General features: G+C 44.1%; 1 protein-coding gene across 2 annotated transcripts in view; it reads right to left on the bottom strand.

Annotated features, from left to right (window-relative positions):
- LOC120926774 (CYFIP-related Rac1 interactor A-like) overlaps positions 1-25,562 on the bottom strand; it is a 144,857-nt gene that overhangs the window by 67,383 nt on the left and 51,912 nt on the right. Inside the window, exon 1 of one of the 2 annotated variants that reach the window (XM_040336965.1) lies at positions 11,769-11,874. The exons of the other annotated variant lie outside the window; for it this stretch is intronic. The gene's annotated coding sequence lies outside the window, so the exon portion shown is untranslated. Of the gene's footprint in view, positions 1-11,768; positions 11,875-25,562 lie in introns of those variants that run through there. 2 annotated transcript variants of the gene reach the window in all.

Below are 25,562 nucleotides of genomic sequence, written 5' to 3'. Positions count from 1 at the left end.
AGATACGCTCTATGCCACTCCAATCCCCTGCCCTGCCTCTTTTCCAGAACCTTACAGAAACAGTGGAGGCGCCAGAGGGATGAAGTGCATGTCAGTCACCTACTGCCACTCTCAAAATCACTTCCAGCCCCCAGATCAAGCAACCATTTGAATCTAAGATCAGTACAACCTCTGTTACTTTTCTGGATTTGGAGATCTTTGTATCAGCAAAGGGCCATTTGGTAACAATGTTATTTAGAAAGTCTACAGCATCAAATAGTCTCCACAATAGTCTCAAATAGTGTTGTCAGTCCTGCCTGTTGTCCTACAGGACTTCATCTATCCCTCCCCCCTCTCTGTCACTCTCTACATTAGAGTTGCCACCTGTCCAGGATTCACCCGGACAGTTTGGGTTTAGAATCTCGTTGTCAGGTCATCTGAGGCCAGGTGACAGATGCACACCGTTGGGGTCAGGAATGCACTGCTAAGGTAGTGGACCCTACGGCTGACTGCTGTGGATGGAACTCTAGGTGGTTAAGGAAGGCAGGTCTACTGGAGCACCAACATGGATCCCACAGGGAGCTAGAGCCTAAGATTCCTCAGGGCGCAGAGTCAAAGAGCCAGCAGGTGTTCACCAGAGCCTCTAGTGGTGAGGATGGACTATGCTGCAACTGGCTCCAGATCGCGGCCCTCAGAGTCTCCCAGCTCATGCTCACAGTAGGCTACAGGAGGATAGAGAGGAAGCAGCAGCCCAGGATAACAAGAGATAGTAAGGGGATGTGCCAAAGGTCGGGGCGACTAAAAAACGAGGATAAACATAGAACACGCCAAAGCTCAGGGTCACAAGCAGGCAGGGATAGTTGAGAACAAGCCAAGATCGGTAACTGGAATCAGACGTAGAGGGCACGGCAAGTTACACATGAAAGCTAACACACAATGTTGATCAGCGGGGCTGGCTTGCAGTGCACAGGTTAATATAGAGTTCTCTTATAGGGGTTGGAGTGGAGCCATGCTTTGAGGAGAGATTTCTTAAGCAGCCAGGTGAGAGTGGCTGGCCTCTAAAGGTGAACACATGGAGGAGAGGTAAGCTGACAGACAAACATTACTGCATATGCATGACATTTGTGTTCGGGTTTCAGTCTGCCTGAAACCTGGACACATTATTTAGACTGGGCTGTGGCTCCCTTAAGTAACTGAGATAGTCACACAAAAATCTGTTGCCAAAAATCTGTTGCCATTCGGGAGCTGCGGGCCGCTGTCTGGGGGCAGGTTTGGCATTACTGGGGGGGGGGGGGATTGGTCATAATGTCAGCAAGAGCAGTTTGGCCACACCCACTGTTCATCGCAGCACGCTGCATTACCACTCTCCTAGGCGCACCCAAAGGTGTCCCTGGTCTTTTTTCTAATCCTATAGCGTATACTACGTAAAAAAGTGCCCTGCGTCGCTAAAGTGCTCGGGTTTGGCTTGAAGAAAAGTTGGCAACCCTACTGCACATGCACATATTGATTTCCTTTTCAGCAAAACAATACTGGTGCTTTGACTCCAAAGAACCCGCCCCCATACTATGGTAAGAAAAGGGGTCTTGGCAGATGTAGTTTTATGAGCGTGTCTATGTCAATAGGAACTGAACTACCAGCAGCTGCCCCTGAATGAATTGCACAAGCCTGTTGATGATGTCATGAACAATGTAAAAGAAAAAATAATAATGCTGGTAACTGATCTAAATTGGGGGAGGGAGGTTGAGGGTTAAATTTTTGTTAATGTTTGGACATACCATTTAAAGTAGCAGTACCTCATTTAAAGGATTTTCACTTCTTCATTCCTTTTTAGAGAAGCATAGTACCTTAAAGCAGAAATAATACATTCTTCCTTTGTAATCTAAACATGTGAGCCATTTGGCATTCCTTTTCATGCACAGCAGAGCAAAACTGGTGTACATGTTTACATTTCATAAAAAATTCTAAGCATACCCACAGTTTTACTAACAAAAAGACAACTGAATATACACACGGCTATACAAGAAAGCCAATGCTCTTGTTTAAAAATTCTCCAAGCATAACCATTGGGGTGTTTGAAAAAAAAACTCCATGTTAGGTTTCTGCATCAACATGCATTCAAACAAGGGTAAGGCCATATGAATATCAGGTGATATTGTATCCATTAATGAATCCCACATGTACTAGTAGGGTTGCATAAGCAGCTGTTATTATTTTGTAATTGGGAACATATTATAGGGATTATATTAAACACTTGACCTCCAGAAGATTTCCCCCCTTCCTGACCAGGCCATTTTTTGCGATACGGCACTGCGTTACTTTAACTGAAAATTGCGCAGCCGTGCGACAATGTACCCAAATAAAATGTATTTCCTTTTTTTTCCCCACAAATAGAGCTTTTCTTTTTCTGCCATAAAACACACCCCATTAAAAAAAAAAATTTAAATCTAATGTCTTCATCAATTTAGGCCAATATTATTCTGCTACATATTTTTGGTAAAGAAAATCCAATAAGTGTATATTGATTGGTTTGCGCAAACTTAAGAGTGTCTACAAACTATGGGATATTTTTTTAATTTGTATTTATTTATTTTACTAGTGATAGCGGGGATCAGCGACTTATAGTGGGACTGCGATATTGTGGCGGACATTCTGACACTTTTGACACTTTTTGGGAACAGGGCGGTTGGCAAGTGGTTAAAGGAAATAGGGTCTAATGATTAATAAAATAAATGCCGCGTACACATGACCGTTTTTCATGATGAGAAAAATTGCATTTTTTAAATTGGTTGTAAAAAACGGTCGTGTGTAGGCTCCAGAGCATTTTTTGCGATGAGAAAAATGGGCATTAACAATTTAGAACCTGCTCTATTTTTTCTTGTTGTTTTTCACGTCGTTTTTCACGTCGTCGTTTTTCTCGTCATGAAAAACGGTCGTGTATAGGCTTTAACGACGGGGAAAAAAACGCGTATGCTCAGAAGCAAGTTATGAGAAGGGAATTTAGCATAATCAGCCCAAAGGGTGGCGCCATTCAAATGGAACTTCCCCTTTATAGTGCCGTAGTACGTGTTGTACGTCACCTCACTTTGCTTGAGCATTTTTTTATCACGATCGTGTGTATGCAAGGCAGGCTTGAGAGGAATCACGTCGAGAAAAACATCGTTTTTTTCCATGACATGAATAACGGTCATGTGTACGTGGCATAAGGCTACCAGACCTTCACAATAAAGGTGACCCAGATTTGACCTACTGTCACTGACTTTAACCAGAGACCAGACTAGGCTTATGCTAGAGTCCAAATATTCTGTCTTAAACTATTATGCTTGGCAAGTTTTAGTTAGGATTCTTTATTCTGTGTGTGCCTGGCTCTTCAGATGTGTCAGAGTATCAAAGATCTATCTATACATATTAGGGTGTTTTAGGTGGGTGTTACTTACTATGTGATAATGTCTTGAGAAAGATAAACTGAGCTTAATCGAAACGTTGACCCCCTCTGCAAGACACGTGAGTGCCTCTATACTAGTTTTTGATATCTATACATAGTGAATAGGTGTTTGTGCTTGGGCAGTAGTTGAATGGGTAAGGGGGTCATTTGGGGACTGTTAGCTACTGACAACAAATGCAAAATTTCAGGTGACCTTTGAGCCCTTGACGCTAGCTGAAGAATCACAATCAAACCGAATAAGTATGGGGGGAAATATAAATATTTTCTGTTCCAATTTGTTTTGGTGAAACAGTTCAGTACAGTAGTAGTACATTTTGTGGTAAATAGGTCATAATCAAATAGCAGTCAGTAAAGGACCGTAGAAGGGGGTCAACTTGTAAACAACAGTGAGTGAATTGGTCCTCAGGGCATGCTCAGTATTTTGTTCAGAAAGGCTCCTTAATATAGAGTGGCCAAGGTGTAGTGTAGCCTTGTCCCTAAGGTTATGTGTAAAATATACCAAGGGGAGAAGGCCTGTGGGTGGATATATCCCATCATCCATCCCGCTGGTTTTGTTAAACGAATAAAGTAAAAAATAAATAAAAATGTGGGTAGTAGAAAGAAATCTTGCACCTCGTGTTGTTTAGGCCCTAGGGTAATGGGTCTCATTGTCTGATACGGGACGCATTGGAGGAGCAGCATTGGCAAGTTAGCCTGAAAAGCAGGGGGGAGAAAAAAAAAGGGGGGAAAAGGGGTCACAGGTGGGAATGAATGGGGGTGGAGGAAGGTTCCCTAGAGAGGATCTCGATACCCGTGTCCCTATATCCATTCCTATATCAGATGGGGGGGTTGTTTCAATACTTCTAGGGAAGTATAAAGGAGTCATCTAGGTCTGGGGGTAAGACATGGGTGATCCAGGATCTCCAAAGTTTTTTCGTTATTGGTTACTTTATCCAATATGACTGCCTCTGTTTTGGCGTGGATCATGGCTCGAGTGATTCTATGTTTCATGGGCAAAATACATAATGAAGCGGACTTACAAGTTTTTGCTATGGATTGTTTAGCTGCAGTTGTGAGAAAGAGTAAGCCCAGGTTCACACTGGGCTGCGGGAGTGAAGCCGTGCAAGTTCATCTGAACTCGCACAATTTCACTCCCGCTGACAGTCCCGATTTTGGCCGCGATTATAGAGTCATCTGTGCAGGTTTCTGCACAGATGTCAATGTAAATCGCGGGCCAAATTCGCAAAAAGTAGTACAGAATCAGGGCTAAGAGTTTAAACTGGCGGAATGTTAAAGCATGTGGTTTGCTATTCAGGAGTGCGACTGTTGCTTCAGGTAGCAGGGGTGAATCAAACAAGGTTGATAGGACCTTTAATACTTCTGTCCAGAAGGTACGAACTATGGGGCATTCCCACCATATATGTACATGGGTTCCTAGTGTGTCACAGGCTCGGAAGCAATTGGGGGAGTAACTGGGGAGGATTTGGGATACCCTGGCGGAGTCTAGGTACCATTTAGTGAGTATTTTGTAGTTGGTCTCGAGAACAACAATGTTCGGGGAGGCAGATTTAGTGGGCTGCCAGATTTGTGACCATTCTGCCTTGTCAAGAGAGAGGTCAAGGTCCCTTTCCCATTTCTCAACATAGGTCGGTGGGACGGTAGTTGGGTATGCTAGTAGTTGAGCGTATATGTCTAAGATAAGTCCTCATCTATGGGAGTCAGTTTTGCAAGCTCTATCAAAGGTTGTAAAGTTTGGGGTAAATTGGTTAGGGGGTTTATTTTGAGAGAAGAAGTGCTTGAGTCGGAGATATCTAAAGAGTTCTTTTGGGGCAAGTTATGTGTTTCGCAAAGTGTTGGAAAAGGTGTGATGGTTTGTGAGGTAAAGAAGTAGTGGGCTCTGAATAGTCCTGCATTGGACCAAGCGGAAAAGGAGGATAGCTCAGTCCAGGCCAGGTAGAAAGATGGGTTGAGGAGGAAGGAAAGGAGGGGATTATGAGAGGATTGCAGGCCAAAACAGTTTTAAGTCTATCCCAGATGGTTAGACTTGTCTAGTAATAGGGTTAGTAATGGATCGACAATGCGGTGGTGCTAACCATAAAAGGTTATGGAGAGAGGGATGCTATCCACCGATTCGATTGCTACCCATAGTGGTATCTCCTTAGTGGCAAGGTATTTGGGGAGTTGTGTGAGTTTTGCTGCGTAGTAATATTTCGTAAAGCTAAGTCCACCACTTATTCGAGCGTATAGAGAGTTGGTTTAGGTAGATGAGGCTTGATTTTATTCCAGATGTAATTCAAAGTTCTGCGTTGGAGAATGCATAAGTAAAAAGATGGAACTTGTATGGGTAACACCTTGAAAAGGTAGAGAATTCTGGGAAGTATCAACATTTTAATTACAGTGATTCTGCCCATCCATGCCAGATGTAAGGAAGCCCACTTGGACATGGGATTGGTAAGGTGGGATAGCATGGCAGGGTAGTTAGCGGCATAAAGGTCAGCTGGGTCTGCCGTATATGTAATACCTAGATATGAGATGTAAGATGTTGCCCAAGGGAATGGAAGAATTTCCCTCAGTTGGGCCAGTTGGCTGGGTGGTAAGGAGATATTTAAAGCAGTCAATTTTTGGGGGTTAGTTTTTAGTACAGACCCCTTACCAAAATCGGGATAGGGTCTCCAGTAGGTTAGGGTGAATCAAGGGTGAGGTTAAAAATTATTTTGTTTCACACAAGACAAATTTGGTGTCCTAATGTCATATGTAAACCCAAGAACATAAATGTCAAAAAATGCAGCTTACTGGTAATTAGCTAAGGTGAATGTGTTAGTTTTGTTCTTTAGAGGCCATTCTCTTTATTTTCATCTGTTGAACCTTCCAGAAATACAGTTTCTGTCCTGTCGCTTACTTACGCTTACTTACTGTACTACAGTATATCCATTGAGGAGCATTGTTGTTACCCTTGGACAGAAAGTGTGTTAGGACTACAGAACAACTCCACCATCATCATCTATAGCAGTGGTTCTCAACCTTTCTATTGCCATGACCCCTTGATAAAATTTCCCAAGTTGTGGGGCCCCCCAACATTAAAATAAATTTCGTAGCGTGGGTTGTCAGCACCCAAGACAAGTAATTTGCGCCCCTAACGCACGGACATTTAGCGCTCCCTGAGTCCCTTCCACTCATACAGTATTAAAACCCCCTTATGGTACATTTTAGAATGTACCACTCTTTCTCTTTGTTCTCCTTTCTTTCCCTTTTTATCTCTCTCTATCCTAATTTGTTTTTTCCCCATCCCTCTCTCTAGCCGTCTTTCTTGTTTTTTCTCTTATTCTCCTTTTTTTTTTATTCCTCCCCCTTCCATGTGTTCTCTATTTTTATTCCTTCTCTTACTCCTTGGTGGAGGAATGGGATGAGTGGCAACGCTGGGGGGAGTTCTGATCAGCCAACTTAGGTGCTCTTGGTCAAGGTCATCTGCTGATATGAGAACTGTAGTGGGGACTTTTAATGGCAACTATATTCACAGGTAGTGTTACTCAGTGTGTCTCCAGATTCACTGTGTCTCCAACTTTGTTTTGTCTTGCAGCAGTGACACCAATGCCAAAATCAGAAGATAGGGTCTCCTTCAGCCCCTCCCACTTCACATTCCTCACCAGTCAGCTGACCTCTAGTCTCTGCCCCCCAGCCACGCTCTGCACTGAATGGGCAGCTGCGGAGAGGCTGAGTGGGCGGCCATGGGCTCCAGGAACAGCTCTGCTGGGTGGCCGCGAAAAAGCTGGGAGAGCAATGTAGGCTTTAGGAACAGCCCAGGATTTGGTGACCCCTGGCAAATCGTCATTCGACCCCCAGGTTGAGAACCACTGATCTATAGTCTACAGGGAAAGCTAGAAACAATGCTAAGTGATAAGTGTCAACAGAGACACACAGCAGCGAGCAGAGGATGTTATCAGTTAACAAGATTTCTGGTAGGATCAACAGATATAACAAAACAATTTCATTAGTATATTTACCAGACCAAAATGATTTTTTTTTTTACCAGGAATGCATTAGGGTAAAAAAAACTTCTACCTTTATAAGCACTTTAAGTTTTTTTGTGGTCGAAACAAAAAAAAAAAAAAAACATTAAAAGGTTCTTCTCTGGTTATAAACCAGTATTTCTCTGGGTTATTCTGTTGTACAATAAAAAAGTCTACAAAGCATTTAAAAGATGTCGGATCATATATTACACTGGTTTTCTGGAATTTCAGTTCAATAGCATATTGCTATTTGTCACAACATTTAAAGCTATATTGTGGTGTTTTATAACTTTATAAACACATACAGTAAGTTATACTTATGTTGGTTGTCACCTGTAAAAATAAGATGCACAGTTAAATTGTTTGTGAAGCCAATATTTTTTTTTCTATAGTTCCCTCTGATATATAGAAGTAAGCAGCGGCGTATCTAGGGTATGGCAGCCATGGCAAGTGCCATGAGTGCCATGGGGAGGGAGCGGCAAAAAGCCACCCCCCGCATGAAAAAACCCCCACCCGTCCTTTCCGCGGCCACCTCCTGCACTAATCTCCTGGCGCCGCGGTCGCCATGCTGGAGCGTGGCACGGCATAGCAATTTCCTAATGCTCCGCCTACAGTATCATCTTATCGCCAGAGCGGGAAATGGGACGTGAGGTGAGGAGAAGAGAGGACAGGAGAGAAGGAATGTATGGCGGCCTGATGGGCAACCCCAGCCCCAACAGCAGCACCAAGGATAGCAGCCAGGTACTACTTGATCCTCCACATCATATTCATGTGTGCCAACTGCCAACCAGAAGCAAGCTGCAAAATATAATGCTCAGTGGATTAAATAAATATGCATAGCCATATCATAAATAAACTGTAATAAAGTGATTTGTGAACAGCAGTTGCACAAATTACTTTATTACACTTTAATAATGATATCTATGGCTATGCATATTTATAATTTATTTATTCCATATTGAGCACTATATTTGATGCCTGGCATTCAGCACCAGCTGCCAGTGGTCCCCAGTGTCCCTCTCTGTTCCTGCCATGTCCCTGGTTATCTGAAAGATGGGTTTTCAAATGTTTTGACAGGGGCACAGTTTCAATGCTTGCCATAGGTGCCATTTTCAATAGATAGGCCTCTGGAAGTAAGCTCTCCAGTGAATGTCATTTCTAAAAATATGCGTTATAATAGATTACTTCAGAGTGCCTTTCGGTGTTCAGCTGACTGCCCACTGGTCCCCTCTCCCGATGCGATAGCTGCAGGGGGAGGTGCTGGGAAAACCCCCGCTGACATCAGCCGAGACGAGGAGAGGAGGAGACATGTGGGCAGTCACGTGAGTGCCGAATGGCTCTCTGAAGTAACCTTTTAGACCACATATTTTTAGAAATTACATGCACTTGAAAGCTTACTTCTATATGTCAGAGGTAACCATAGAAGGAAAGAGCTGTTATTTTTAGTGCAGGAGGGGAGGATCGGGGAACTGACAGGTAGAGAGGGGAGGGGGAGGAGGACAGAGGAGCACATAGGAGGACAGGAGGGCTGTGGCTGACGGAGCACGTACTCTGACCACAGTGTCAGGGCTCAGCAACCCTGATTATAGTGGTCAGTTTACGGGGGGTGGGGGTATAGCCAGGCAGAATCAGCCAGGTATTATAGGCAATACAGGGGACCAAATGACCCAGCACAAGCACTGTGCTGTATAACATGCTTTAGGGGAACAGGATCCATTTTTTGGGGGTTAACAAACGATTTAACATAAATGTAATGTCAACTATACATGTCAGACTAGGGTACATGCTAGGGGGGGCAATATCCTCAAAGCACATGAAAGAAAATCCCTCATTCAATATGACTTCTATGACAGCCACAGCATGCAGTATTTGGAAACAGTTACTGCTTTAAATTATTAATAAACATTCTTAACATGCTGACAAATTCTAATAGTGTACCACCATTTTAAAATGTGTTATCTAATAAATAAAAAAAAATCTAAATATCTTGTTGGACATTGCTGGCTGATGTGCGGTATAGTACACACTGGTACTGGTCACACAACAGCAGAGTTTGATTGTTGATTTTCAAATGATAAGATTTGTTTTTCTTCTCTGCATGCCTATGCGCTGGGCAGTACATGTTTGGAGGGTCTCCTGTAGGCAATAAGATATTGCTACTTTTTAATCTCCGATCTTTCCCTGGTAAACAACTGATGCCGTGTACACACGATCATTTTTCGGCATGAAAAAAACGTTGTTTTTAAAAAATGTCATTTAAAATGATCGTGCGTGGGCTTCACATCATTTTTCAGGTTCTGAAAAACGAAAAAAAAATTTTGCCAAACATGCTGCATTTTTTAACGTCGTTTTAAACAATGTCGTTTTTTAGGTTGTAAAAAATGATCGTGTGTGGGCTAAAACGACGTTAAAAACCCGCGCATGCTCAGAAGCAAGTTATGAGATGGGAGCGCTCGTTCTAGTAAAACTACCGTTCATAATGGAGTAAGCACATTCTTCATGCTGTAACAGACAGAAAATCGTCTTTTACTAACACGGACTTAGCTAAAGCAGCCCAAAGTCGAACGGAACTTTCCCTTTATAGTGCCGTCTTACGTGTTGTATGTCACTGCGCTTTGCTAGAGCATTTTTTTAAACGATGGTGTGTGGGCAACGTCGTTTTAATGATGAAGTTGGAAAAACATTGTTTTTTCTACATGCCGAAAAATGATCGTGTGTACGCGGCATGAGAATTGCACAAATGTTTCAACCAGATGCATTTCTTATTCAAGCAAACCTCCCCATGATCCATACTGCATTCATTTGTATGCCATGCATTATAATATGATTTCATGTTTTTTTGCTAGACCTATTAGCATGTTACCAATGTCCTTTAATGTATAGGCATCTCTTTATTCTGTGCTACAAAGTGGAATTCATTTGGCATGCCATAAAACAAAGTGACCGACCAAACATCTATGCATGTATCCAGTATTTCCCACTAAAGCATTTATAGATTTATATAAGAAGATGTAACGAGTGTGATATGCAATAACCTATATCATGTAATCAACTTCCATTGCCTGAATTACACAAAACTGATGAAAGCTTATATCTGCTGTTTGTTACAGGAAATTTTCTTTATACTTTGTGCTATGCTAATAAATAAAACACATTCATATGGAATGGTTTGGTGCCTTAGTTGTAACGTATGCACTATTAACATCAGACTGAAGACTATAGCTTTTACTTACTTCAAGAATAAATATAAATTAAAAATACATTCAACTAACACTCTTAATTGCAACTGCAACTGCATTGCCCAAAATGTCTACCACATGTTAGTATTGAATAAACCTAACAGTATGCTTTATTTTTGTAGCTTTCTTCAGTTTACCTATCTTAAACATTAAAAACAATGCTTGAAATGCCCTAGGCTCCAGCATTAAAGGATGCATTGGCGCTTATGCTCAACATCCCCTATGCCGACCATTAGAGGGTCACTCCACTATGTGCAGGCACGGTACCACTGCTGTTGCTGAGCCGCAGACAACTCCCAACCTTCCCACTCCACTGCCTCTCCCACTGAATCAGCTGTGTCTAACACTGTGCAAATCCATTATCCAGCATCACTAGAGGGAGCAAAGATTGTAAGGAGGAGGAGAGGCACAGTGCGGCAGGAGAAGTGAAGGGGAGAAAAATGGAGGGAAAAGGAAGAAGAAGGGATGAAAAGAAAAATAAGCTAAGGGTTATAATGGGGAGAATTTGGTATTGGGCAGTTCACAGCAGATTGGTTTTCTAGGTGCCACCAAAACTGAACACTTGCCAAATGTCCTACACACTCAAATAGCACTTTCTACACCTCTGACAATGTGAAACAATACACATCGGCAAAATAAAATAGAATATATATATATATATATATATATATATATATATATATATATATATACACACACACACTTCGTCAAATGACTATCACACTGTACTAAATATAGACCTTTCTGAATATATCAAGGTAGTAGTAAATGAGCCTTTATATTAAATCCAGCCTACTCTTGAATATAATGTAAATTAAACATATGTACAAAAGTCACATGATGAAATCAAAGCCATCATTTGCTTCTTTCCGTCATGTACTCAACACTACAATGATAACATGTAAACCATGCATTGAGTGTGTTTACTGCTCATCATAGACATGCTGCAAACATCTTATGTGATCTAAAATGTTAAAGAAACCCATGCACACATAATAATATGAACATTTCTAACAATGCATGCCTAACGTTCATATACATGAGTGCAGACACAAATGTATAGCAAAGTATGGCCAATGTCCCCTGCTGCCTTCTAACCACACACTCAAACAGCACACTCACCCCACAGCCGGCAGCAGGAGCATGTGAGGATAGGAGAGTCAGCAGCACAGTGAGGCTATGTGTGTATGTGTATGTCTCTGTACCAAGGAGTCCTGCAGCTGCTAACTGTGCAAAATACATCACAAAAGCAGACACCCTCCCCCCAGACCAACTGTGACGTCTACATGGGCAGATTAACCTCCTCTATGCCGAGCCTCCGCAAATTACCCCCATATGGAGCATCAACACTAGGAAGCTCATCCCCAGTTGTGCACTGCAGACTATTAACTCTCTCAATGTTAAATATGAATGCAAGATAAAAAAAAAAAAAGAAAAAAAATCTATGCCGAATGTATATCAAGCCAAGTGGAGACATTATTCCAATGTCACTAAAGGCAACAGTCTTCTTCTTTGCCTGAAGAAGATCAGGCAAAGACATGACTAAATGTTAATCCTGGATTACCAGTTATAAGGTAATGCAGTCACTTGAATGCAGAATCCACCATCAGAATCATGAATGAAGAGACCACTGGTCTGTAGCCAGGATACAGCAAAAGGATTTGCTGAAGGAAACGTCAATCACATATGAGTATGAGCTCTCCTCAGCACCAAGAGAGGTTACTATGGTGACAGCCAATAGGCTTTTAATATAAGCTCCATACGCCTAGTAACTGAATCCCACAAACCCAATGAATAGTAGGTGTAAGACGAAGCTAGAGAAAATATGTCTGGGTCAATACCCTTTATATAAGATTCATTTTAAAGAATGCAACATACTTTATTTTTATCTTTAGCTCCAATGTTTATTGTTATTTTTAGTAGAAAATGTGCTTCATAGTTTTAAATATGAATATAATTTTTTTATATGGCACTTAATCTACATATAGAATCAGTTTAAACAAAAAGTGCAATTAGCTATAATGTACAGGAATCTTTAATAGACAATCAGGGTTTCGCTTGCACTTGTCTACATCAATCTTTTTTTTTTGTGTGCAGGCTGTTGCATTTATTTTCTGTTTAAAACAATTTGTTAATAAATTTAAATAAATAAATAAATATCAGCTGCTGCATAAATACATTAGCTAAGAATTATTCACAATATGATCCAAACTGTTGCAATGTCAATGTATTTGCTAGTGCATCACGTCTTAAATCCCAGGGCACTACGTAATGTCACTAAGGCATCTCTTCCTGTTATTTGGAGGGCAAATTCAAAGGCTTAGATTACAGTTACAGTCTTCGAAGATTGGTTTTTGAACCATTTTGTCCCTGCTGTTGAACGTTATTGTTTGAGGAAAAGCATTCCCTTCAGAATTCTTCTTCTTCTCCTTGACAATACCCCTGGACATCCAAACACTTTAGCACCCCAATGTAAAGGTTGGTATTTCTACCCCCAACACCACATCACTACTTCAGCCAATGGATCGAGGAGTCTGGGCCTCCTTTAAGGCCTAATATTTACGGAGGACATTCTCAAAAGCTGTCAGGGCTACCCAAAAGGATCAGATGACCTTAAGAGAGTTCTGAAAGAAATATCACATTTATGATGCCATCAAAAATATTTACTGATGCTTGGGCTTAAGTGAAAGAAACAAATATGAGAGGAGTTTGGAACAAATTTTGTCCCTTATTCACACATTTCTGGGGTTTACAGATGAAGGAATCACCACAACCAGGCAAGCTTTGGTTGTTATTGGTAATCAACTGCAGTTGGACATCAGTGAAAATGATATCATAGAGTTGCTCGACTCCCATGGCAAAGGCCTTACCATCGAAGACTTTATCGAACTAGAGCAGCAGATAACAGCATTTATGAAAGAAAACATGAACCTCCAAAATTGAAAATTTTTCTACAAAACAGTTAGCTGATGCTTTTCATCTCATTGAAGCAGGAATGGCAAAGTAATGCCCCGTACACACGATCGGATTTTCTGTCTGAAAAACCTTGGATGGTTTTTCTGACGGAATTCCGCTCAAGCTTGGCTTGCATACACACGGTCACACAAAAGTTCTCTGAACTTTTCGTCCATCAAGAAATTGGTGACGTACAACACTACGACGAGCCGAGAAAATGAAGTTCAATGCTTCCGAGCCTGCGTCGAATTGTTTCCGAGCATGCATCAGAATTTTTATGTGTTGGAATTGCTACAGACGATCGGATTTTCCGTCAGAAAATTTGAGAACCAGCTCTCAATCTTTTGCTGGTGGAAATTCCGACAGCAAAAGTCCGATGGAGCATACACACGGTCGGAATTTCCGTTCAGAAGCTCACATCGGATTTTTGCTGGTGGAATTTCCGATCATGTGTACGGGGCATTAGAGGAGCAAAATCCTGATACAGAGAGGTTTACCAAAGTTTACTGTACAGTTACTGAAGGCCTGAGATGCTACAGGGCTATTTATGATGCGATCAAGAAAAGCGCTGTGCAAACATCCCTTGATGTCAAATTCAAGAAACTAAGTCCAGCATCTGAATCAGATTCATAAGCCCTGTACACACGGCAGGGAATCCCTTCAGGAAAAGGTCGGTTTTTCCAATGGGATTCTTGGCAAGCTTGTCTTGCAAAGCCGTGTATACAGACGGCCACTTAAAAGAACCACCGTTCCTTTGAATGGCAAGAACGCGGTGACATCGACTATGATAAGCCGGCGTCTCGTCACATTCGATTCTGTCGCCACCATCTTGCTACACCACACACTAACTTTGTATGCTACCGCGCGTGCGCCGAAGTGTTATCAAGCATACCCAGTTTTTCTACACTCAGGTAAACATATAGACGACCAGGTTTTCTCGGCAGGAAACACTCTGCCATGAATCCCAACGGGAAAATAGAGAGCAGGGTTCTCTATTTTCCCGTTGGGATTCCCGGCTGTTTTCATGATGGGAAAACTGCTAGGGAGCATACACATGGCCGGGATTCCCAGCCAAATGCTCTCCTGGCAGTTTTCCTGCTGGGAAAACCGGTCGTGTGTACAAGGCTTGACTCTATAATAGCAGTCCCATCCTCTTGAACAAGCCCATAATCCTCTACCACAATTGTTTAACTGCTTGCCGACCACCGCACAAACATTTAAGTTGGCAGAATGGCATGGACAGGCAAATGGGCGCACATGTACGTCCCTTTAAATTTACCGCCGTGCGGTCATGCGCTCACCTCCGGCGGCGTGCGTGACCCTGCCGCGAGCTCTGTGAACATGCCCGCGGGACCCGCATACTCGATGCCCGCCAGTGTCCCACGATCGGGTCACGGAGTTGAAGAACGGGGAAATGTCAGTGTAAACACAACATCTCCCCGTTCTTCCTAGTGACATGTCACTGATCGTCTGTTCCCTCTCATCGGGAGCAGCGATCAGTGATGTGTGAATGGTCCCAAAATAGCGCCAAAAGTGTCAGATGTGTCTGCCATAATGTCGCAGTCACGATAAAAATTGCACGATAAAAATTGCAGATCGCCGCCATTACTAGTAAAACAAAAATAACAAAAATGCCATAAAACGATCCCCTATTTTGTAGACGCTATAACTTTTGCGCAAACCAATCAATGAATGCTTATTTTTTACCAAAAATATGTAGAAGAATACATATCGGCCTAAATTGAGAAAAAATTGTGTTTTTAATATATTTTTGGGTTATATTTATTATAGCAAAAAGTAAAACATTTTCAAAATTGTCGATCTATTTTTGTTTATAGCGCAAAAAAATAAAAACAGCAGAGGTGATCAAATACCACCAAAAGAAAGCTCTATTTGTGGGGGAAAAAAGGACGTAAATTTTGTTTGGGAGACACGTTGCACGACCGCGCAATTGTCAGTTAAAGCCACGCAGTGCCAAATCGCAAAAAGTGCTCTGGTCTTTGGCCAGCCAAATGGTCCGGGGCTGAAGTGGTTAAGGTTGTACTGTTCTGCACAGTGTTTTAAAATGTTTAAGCATTTACATGTATCTGCATCTACATGCACAGGTAAACATAAATAATATGTTGAAGCAAACAATTGTCTGCGTTGTATTTATTTTGTTTTGGCTAGTACGTACAGTACTGTGTGGTGTGGGGTTCGAGCCACTGAGGTTTTTACTGCTGTCTGTATCCTCAATAGATGGATTTAATCTCACTTCCTGTTTCTGAGACTGGAGTTACACTTAAATAAGGTACTGTTCCGATTTACAAACAAATTTGACTTAAGAACAAACCTACAGTGAACAAAGCAATGTGAAAACTTAATTCCACAAAGTTTTAAAGTGACTATAAACCACTGATATAGATATATATAAAAAAATATATGGAATATGAATGTCCATAAATAAAACAATATCCAGGTGATAAAGGTGATCCTATAGAATCAGCAAAGAAGGTTCCCCTTCAGACACATGATCACTCCAGAGACAAAGAAAACGGATGGAATACCCTTACCGGATGCAGTGGACCCAAAATAACACCGTACGGCGGTGGGTCATGTATGCATAGAAGGCCGATTGCCCAGTCTGGTCTTTTGCTGTGGACACGCTTCACACACCTGCTGGACGTTGATCCTTGCACGCAAAGACTGTATAGGATCGGCTACCGAGTACCTCGCTCCAATACAATTTAAATGAAGAAACAGGGGAACGGAATCAGCTGTTACTGAACCCAATGGGCTCCAAAACATATGAGAGAGAAAGGAAAACAGCTCCTCATAGTGTAAAAAGGTAAAAAATGTAATTCATTAAAAAATTCCAAGAAAAAACAAAACATGGAATCCAAAGTAAAACATTTTCAAAGGTGGCGGCCAGCCTTGAGGTGCCCTTCACGGACAAGGAGTTGAGGCTGCTATCGCATCCTTCCCTAATGGTAAGTCCCCGGGACCTGACGGACTTCCAGCGGAATGGTATAAACAATATTTGGAGCTCTTGTCACCCAGACTCCTCAAGCTGTAAAGTGCCTGCTTGGTGCTGGGGGGCTTGCCACCTTCATTCTACGGGGCTCATGTATTGCTGCTCCCCAAACCTGATAAGGACCCACTGTGCTGTTCTTAATACAGACCCATAGCATTGCTTAACATGGACTTAATACTTACAAAGATGCTGGCCAATAGACTGATGACTGTAATTCAAGACTTGGTGTCGCCTGACCAAACAGGATTTATGCCCAAGAAGGCTACTGATATTAACTTGCGTACAGTGTATGCTCATACACAGCTGGAGGAGGAGATATCCTCCCGGGGGATATTGGGTTTTTTTGACCTGGAGAAGGCCTTTGATTCCATTGACTGGGGCTATATAATGTATGTACTGCAGCGCATGGGGTTTGGCCCTACATTCCTTAAATGGGTGTCGCTGTTGTATGAGCGCCCGGTGGCAGCCCTCCGTGTCAACGGGGGTCTTGGGGCCTTTTCCAGTCTCTAGAGGCACCAGGTAGGGGTGCCCCTTTTCTCCTGGCCTTTTTGCGCTTGTAATGGAGCCCCTGGCGATTGCATTGTGCTCTTCCCCTCTGATTCAGGGCATTAGAGTAGGTACCCTTACCGAGACCACAGCGCTTTATGCAGATGACCTGGTTCTTTTTGTAAGTGACACTGGGCCATCTTTGCGGGCTGCATTGGAGCTTATGGATAGATTCACACGGGTCTCTGGGCTCAAGGTCAATTGGTCTAAATCCAAGGTGCTCCCTCTGTGCTCTCACCCAGTACCTGACCAGGCGGATCCCGGTATCCCCCTGCAATGGGTCTCTCAGATTAAATTTTTTGGGCTCCAGATTACCAACTCTGTGACTGACTTGACCCTCCTGCTCGCTATGGTGTCCAGGAGGCTCCAGGCTTGGAGAAACCTCCCTCTGTCCCTCATAGGGAAGGTGAATTTGATCAAAATGAAAGTCCTGCCCTCGTTATTATATGTTCTTAGGAATTCCCCGGTCTGGATTCCTCGATCAATTTTCAGGTCGCTGGATGCCGTGGTTTCCTCCTTTTTGTGGCAGGGAGGTGTTCCCCGCCTTAAATTGGCAATTTTGCAGCAGCCATGGGGGGAGGGAGGTCTGGCGGTTCCAAATTTTTCCAAGTACTTTCTGGCCGGGCAGTTGACAGTGGCCCATCGCTGGCTGACTGTCCCCCAGGATGACGCCTTCCGTCTCCCTGGAGGCGACCTGTGTTGTATCCTACGAAGCACTGACCCATCTGGTGTACAGGGGTCAGAGAGCTCCTTACCCTCTGACATTCTCCATGCGCTCAGGGATGAGGGCATGGGTTGTGGCCCAGGGATTGAGCTTGTCTGGTGCGGCCCGACTCTCGCCTAACATGCCGTTGTGGAGGAATCCCAATTTATCGCATTTTTTTGATTACCCTGACCCGGCAGTGTGGACTAAATATAGTATCAAAACTTTGTTCCATATTGTCTCGAACGGTGCTTTCATGTCGTTTGATTACCTCAAGGTAAAGTTTGATTTGCCTAATACACATTTTTTTTAGGTACATCCAATTAAGACATGCTTTCTACACACAATTTGGGAGGGAACTCCTTAGCATTGAGTCCAGTGACTTGGAATTGCTAACTCGTAGTGACTCACTATTGAAACCTGTCTCTTGCCTGTATAAACATACCTCTTATTGGGACCTTGCAGGAGAGCGTGGGAGGAGGTGGCCCCGGGGTTGGACAGGGATAACTGGGACGACCTGTGGGGGACTGCATTTCAGTATCTAATTTCTAGCAGGGATAGATTGATACAGTACAAATTTCTGCATAGAATTTATCTCACCCCTGCCAGGTTGGCTCAAATGTTTGGGACAAGTCACTCGCAGTGTTGGAGATGTGCGGCACCCATGGGTGGCTTTCTACACATCTTTTGGGAATGTCCATTAATACAATCCTACTGGCAAGCAATTGCCTCCTGTATCAGGGAGGTCACTTCCATCTCTATCCCCATGTCCATCGAAGTATGTCTTTTGCATATAGTGGAGCCCTTGGGCACTACCAGAGCTATACGGACCCTTCTTACCTTGTTACTATTCTTCGCTAAAAAACATATTATTTTATCCTGGAAGAGTAATGTAGCGCCTACTTTGGAGTCTTGGAAAGTGCTAGTTAATAAGGCTGTCCCCTTCTATAAGGCTACGTACTTGAATAGGGGGGCCCTGACTAAATTTGATAAGGTTGGGGGGGGGGGGTGGTTGGCTTCCATGCATACAGCATCTGATTGAGTGAGTGCTGGCGGAGTCTATTTGTTAAAATTCTGATGCCGCGCGCACACGATAATTTTCGGCTTGTAAAAAACAATGTTTTTTAGAAAAAGTCATTGAAAATGATCGTGTGTGGGCTTCACATCATTTTTCGGCTTCTGAAAAAGGACAAAAAAAAAATTCGAACATGCTGCATTTTTTAACGTTTTAAACAATGTAGTTTTTCGGGTTGTAAAAAACGATCGTGTGTGGGCTAAAACGACGTGAAAAACCTGCGCATGCTCAGAAGCAAGTTATGAGACGGGAGCGCTCGTTGTGGTAAAACTACCTTTCGTAATGGACTCAGCACATTCATCACGCTGTAACAGACAGAAAAGCGCGAATCGTCTTTTAATAACACAAAATCAGCTAAAGCAGCCCCAAGGGTGGCATCATCTGCATGGAACTTCCCCTTTATAGTGCCGTCGTACGTGTTGTACGTCACCGTGCTTTGCTAGAGCATTTTTTAAAAATGATCGTGTGTGGGCAACGTCGTTTTAATGATGAAGTTGAAAAAAACAACGTTTTTTCTAGATGCTGAAAAACTTTGTTTTTTACAAGCCGAAAAATTATCGTGTGTACGCAGCATGAGGGTCTGAGAGCTCTCCGGTTTATTGAACTATTTCTCTGTTGGGGGGGGGGGGGGGTCCTGGGGGGATACATTTCTAAATATAGTATCTGGTGGAGGGGTATGGGGAGCGGTGGGACTGTACACATGCTTTAGGTTTGACCGCCTCCGCACGGAGGTCGGCAAGTTTCCGTACCTGTCTGGGCAAGCATTGGGGGGGATGTTTCACAGGTTTTTGTGAGGCTTTTTTTGCTGCACGATGGCGTAAATTGATGGGCACAGTGGAGACAATTGCTGAACACAGTGGCGAAAATTGATGGGCACAGTGGTGACAATTGCTGGGCACAGTGGCGAAAATTGATGGGCACAGACAGTAGTGACAATTGCTGGGCACAGTGACGAAAATTGCTGGGCACAGTGACGAAAATTGCTGGGCACAGTGGCTACAATTGATGGGCACCGTGGTGACAATTGCTGGGCACAGTGGTGACAATTGCTGGGCACAGTGGCTAAAATTGCTGGGCACAGTGGCGACAATTGCTGGGCACAGGGGTGACAATTGATGGGCACAGGGGTGACAATTGATGGGCACAGTTGTGACAATTGATGGGCACAGTGGTGATAATTGATGGCACAGTGGTAACAATTGATGGCACAGTGGCTGCGTTTGGCATGGCACAGTGGTGACAATTGATGGGCACAGTGGTGACAATTGATGGGCACAGTGGTGTCAATTGATGGCGAAGTGGTGACAATGGGCACAGTGGCGACAATTGATGGCACAGTGGCTGCGTTTGATGGCATAGCACAGTGGTGACAATTGATGGGCACAGTGGCGATAAATGATGGCACAGTGGCTGCGTTTGATGGCATGGCACAGTGGCTGCATTTGATGGCATGGCACAGTGGCGACAATTGATGGCACAGTGGTGACAATTGATGGCACAGTAGCTGCATTTGATGGGCACAGTGGTTGCAATTGGATGTGGACGCACTGAGAAGTGATGAACCCCTGGACTACTGGATGGGCAGGCTTAAACTCTGGCCAGAGCTTGCACAATTTGCAATGGAACTGTTGGCTTGCCCCTTATCCAGTGTCCTGTCCGAAAGGACGTTCAGTGCAGCAGGGGGGTCGTGACCGATAAGCGCACTCGCCTAGCTCATTTATAAAAATGAATAAAGCATGGATCTCGGAGGAATTCAACACATGTGACCAGTAGACCATGTTTCATTCAAATTCAGGTGAACGCCTGTGGGCTAATTTTGGGCCTGTACTGGCCGTCACTTTTTTCTGTATACGGTGAATGCATAATGTACCACCAGCCACAGAATACAAAGTTGTTTGCCATCTGGTGAACGCCAGTGGCCGTGGGCTAATTTTTGGGGCCTGTAATGGCCGACACTTACTTCTGTATCCGTTGAATGGCTAATGTACCACCAGCCACAGAATACAAAGTTGTTTGCTGTCCAGTGAACGCCTGTGGCTGTGGGCTAATTTGTGGGCCCTGTAATGGCCGACACTTACTTCTGTATCCGGTGAATGCCTAATGTACCACCAGCCACAGAATACAAGGTTTTTGCTGTCCAGTGAACGCCTGTTGCCATGGGCTAATTTTTGGGGCCTGTAATGGCCGACACTTACTTCTGTATTCGTTGAATGCCTAATGTACCACTAGCCACAAAATACAAAGTTGTTTGCTGTCCGGTGAACACCTGTGGCCATGGGCTAATTTTTGGGGCCTGTAATGGCCGACACTTACTTCTGTATCCGTTAAATGCCTAATGTACCACCAGTCACAGAATAAAAAGTTGTTTGCTGACCGGTGAACGCCTGTGGCCATGGGGCTAATTTTTGGGGCCTGTAATGGCAGACACTTACTTTTGTATCCGTTGAATGGCTAATGTACCACCAGCCACAGAATACAAAGTTGTTTGCTGTCCAGTGAACGCCTGTGGCTGTGGGCTAATTTGTGGGGCCTGTAATGGCCGACACTTACTTCTGTATCTGGTGAATGCCTAATGTACCACCAGCCACAGAATACAAGGTTGTTTGCTGTCAGGTGAACGCCTGTGGGCTAATTTTTGGGGCCTGTAATGGCTGACACTTACTTCTGTATCCGGTGAATAGCTTAATGTACCTCCAGCCACAGAATACAAAGTTGTTTGCTGTCAGGTGAATGCCTGTCGGCTAATTTTTGGGGCTTGTAATGGCCGGCACTTACTTATGTATCCGGTTTTTTACTTAATACTTCTGGTAGGTCAGTGTCCATGTTGTGGGACTATTTGTGCACAGCTAGTAGGTATTTTGTGGCTGCAAATATGACCTGAAGGTATTTAATATTCGCCTGCTATTAAAGTCAATGGGGCCCGCCGCAAACTTGCGATTCACGGACATTTGTGAAAGTTTGTGGTTAGCGTTCACGAACCGTCCCTTTGGATGTTCGTCCATCACTATTCACCACTAATTTAAAGATGGCTTCTACATGGACAACCAATGTAAAGGAGGATTTGACCACAAATGCAAGTTTGGATTTTTTTACCGATTACAAATATAAAGAGGAGCTTCTACACTGGCCACCAATGTAATAGGGATTTACACTGACCACTAATGTAATGGGGATTTACACTGACCACTAATGTAATAGGAGCATTCACAATAACCACCAATGTAAGGAGGGATTTACGACCAATGTAAGCAATGGGGGGGGGGGGGGCCAGAGGCAGCCCTGACCCCCCTAACATTATGCAGTGCCCGACCATGTGCCCCCCAAAAAAACATTTTGCTCGGGCCGCCACTGGAGTAGTCTCTCCTGAGAGGGAGAGCATCCCCAGTCAGCCCCTGCGGGGGACTTCTCCCCCCTCCCTCTGCTCGCTGACACTGCATAATGCGAGAGCTCACACAACCACAAAAATCAGGAGAAAAGATATATGGACAGCCGCACACCAAAAGTAACCTAAAAGGTAGCCTTTATTGGTGCAAAAGGATAAAAGCACTACAAAACACATCAAGCAGTGGGATATATATAGCTGACGCGTTTCGCACAGAGGTCTAGTGCTTAGTCATAGCTAAAACATAATACAATATACTCCAAATATATATACTAAATCAAGGATGATCACATGATCCACCCCCACCAATGATCAACCCTCACTAATTGTGTTTAATTAATCAACAGTGGTGGTCATGACTGACGCCGAAAAGGCCTTCGACCGGGTAGATTGGTCCTATCTTAGAGCGGTGCTGGAACATCAGGGGTTGGGACCTCGTATGCTGACATCAATCATGGCCCTATATTCTTCCCCATGTACGCAGGTCAAGGTAAATGGGGTGCTGTCCTCCAGGTTCCCGATCGGAAATGGCACGAGGCAGGGGTGCCCCCTTTCTCCCCTCCTCTTTGCTCTGGTACTGGAGCCGTTGCTCCGTACAGTCAGGGCGAATATGGATATAAGAGGTCTAAAGGTGGGGAATACTGAACACAAGCTCTCAGCCTATGCTGATGACGTGCTCTTTCACCTCTCGGAGCCTCTGATCTCGTTGCCAGTCCTGATGGGGGAGCTTCAGCGATTTGGGGCACTGTTCAACTTTAAAGTTAACTCCTCTAAATCAGTGGTCCTCCCTATCAAAATATCTAAGTGCCTGGCAGATAGACTACAGTCAGCTTTCCCTTTTACATGGGCCAGCTCCTCCTTTAGGTATTTGGGCATACAATTGACAGACCGTTTTGACACTCTATACGCGGCCGATTACACCCCCTTACTGGCCGCGATTAAAAAAGATTTGGCCCAATGGACTAAGACTGCCTTCACCTGGCTGGGCCGCATCAACATCGTCAAAATGAACATATTACCGCGAATACTCTTCTTTCTCCAGATGCTGCCCATCCCCCTGCCAAAAGTTTTCTTTACCCGAATTTCTAGCATGATCTCTGGGTTGGTGTGGAATGCATGTAAACCCCGCATTGCACTACGGATTCTGAAACGCTACAAACAGGCTGGGGGCTTAGGGGTCCCAGATGTTGTTAGGTACTATAGGGCGATAGCCTTGCAGAGGGTCCTCAACTGGCGCTTCCACACCCAATCCAAATTGTGGGTTTCTTTAGAAAAATGCTTAGCCGAGAGAAATTTATCATACGCACCTTGGTTGTCCCGGGAGTATAGAGGACTGTCTGACACTACTTCCCCGCTGACGGTACACGCCCTCTCGGTTTGGGACAGGATTAACGGGTCCCTGGGTCTTTCCCCCCCTGTGTCTCCACTGGCTCCACTGGGAGGGTTTCTCTGGTTCCCCCCGGGGGAGCAAATGGCCTTTTTTGGCTCGTGGGTGGACGATGGCGACGCCAGTTGCGGGAAGCTCATGAGTAACGGCAAACTCCTTAGCTATGAGTACCTACAGGCCAGACAGACCGGCTCACAGTTGTCCTTTTGGAGATATAGGCAGCTTCACCATTTTTTTGAAACACATGGGCATTCTATTAGAGATATTGCCTCCCTCACACCTTTTGAACGCCTCTTCATAGAAACTGACCCCCCTCCCCATCTGGTATCCGAAATGTACCGCCTACTTGGATCAGCCACACTTGACACCAAACCGGCGTACGTGCGGGGCTGGGAGGGGGACCTACAGACCCAATTTTCCGAGACTCAGCTGGCACACCTGTACCGGCTCACTCATTCCAGCTCGATGGAATCTAGAACCAAAGAAACTAATTATAAAGTTTTGACGCGCTGGTACAGGGTGCCAGCTGACTTGGCGCGGATTTGTTGGCGAGCGTGTGGACACAGGGGCACACTCCTGCACATATGGTGGGACTGTCCCCGGTTTCGTCCTTTCTGGGAGGACATTAGGCTCCAAATAAAAGAGGCCCTGGACCTTGACCCGACACATTTCCTCCTTCATGTACCTTCAAATTCCAATCAATAAATATAAAAAAAGTGCACTGCAGCATCTCCTTAACGCGGCTAGACGTGTAATCCCCATCTACTGGAAACGTCCGCAGATTCCGACAAGGGAGGAATGGGTGGCCAAGGTAAATGACATCAGGGAAGCTGAACATTGGATAGCGACTTGTAAGGATACCCTAGACCGCTTTGATGTAGTGTGGGCACCGTGGGTGGCACATATGGCAAGTACGAACGACCACGGGGAACTGTCCTCGAGTTTATACCTAGCCATACTAGAATTAGCTGAACCATCCCTTAGATTGCGGTTGGAGGGGAAGCCCTGAAGCCTTGGGTTGGGGGAGAGACCCGGCCTCGGACTCGGCTCGCTCGATGCAGACCCGCAATATATCACCTAAACAACAGATATGCTCCGATATCCCTCTCTTCTCCTCTCCTCTTCCCTTTTTTTTTTTCTTCTTCTCTTTTCTTTTCCACCACTACTCTTTCTGTTGTTCTCTCATAGTCTCTGCCCTCCACGAATTTTCTTGTTTTCTGTATAAATGTATGGAGGTTGGGTTTAAGAAAACGCTATAGTTGCTGGTTTGCTCACCTCGGACCCACTGCTGTAGTGTCCAGAGACTGTTGAGAGGGATAGCACGGCTGTGCGGGTGTCTCGGCCCCGCCCCGGCGTGGCCTTTGCGCTGGGGTATGTTGCTCGCTGGAGGAGGAGCGGGTGGAGGTTTGTTGGAGGCTTATTTGGCCCCCCTCTGCTTGCGCCGGTGCCGGCGGGTGACAAGGTGAGGGGAATATCCAGTCATGTTTGCCGATGGTGGGCCCATGGGAGCACTATTTTGTACACCATACAATGATGTCAAGTTCTCAACTGTTCACGTGGATTGCAGATTCACTCTCTGTTTCTTTTGATTGATGTCCTGTGATTACTTTTATTGTCTTTCTTAATAAAAATATATTTTGCAAAAAAAAAAACAGTGGTGGTCATCACAGGCGGGAGTAGAACGAATAAAATAAGAAAACACACAGACTGAAAAGCAAAATAAAAATTATTATAAAATTAAGACTGGGTCAAATAAAGACTGAGTCAAATAAAATGCAACTAATGCACATATGCATAAAATCAGTACATATATATAAGCAAAAAAAAGAGTGAAACGGTTGTTATGACAATGATC

This window comes from Rana temporaria, chromosome 2 (assembly GCF_905171775.1).
Source record: "Rana temporaria chromosome 2, aRanTem1.1, whole genome shotgun sequence".
NCBI classification, from domain to species: domain Eukaryota; kingdom Metazoa; phylum Chordata; class Amphibia; order Anura; family Ranidae; genus Rana; species Rana temporaria.
Note: the sequence above shows the minus strand (reverse complement) of the source record. Positions and strands in the feature narration are given on the sequence as shown.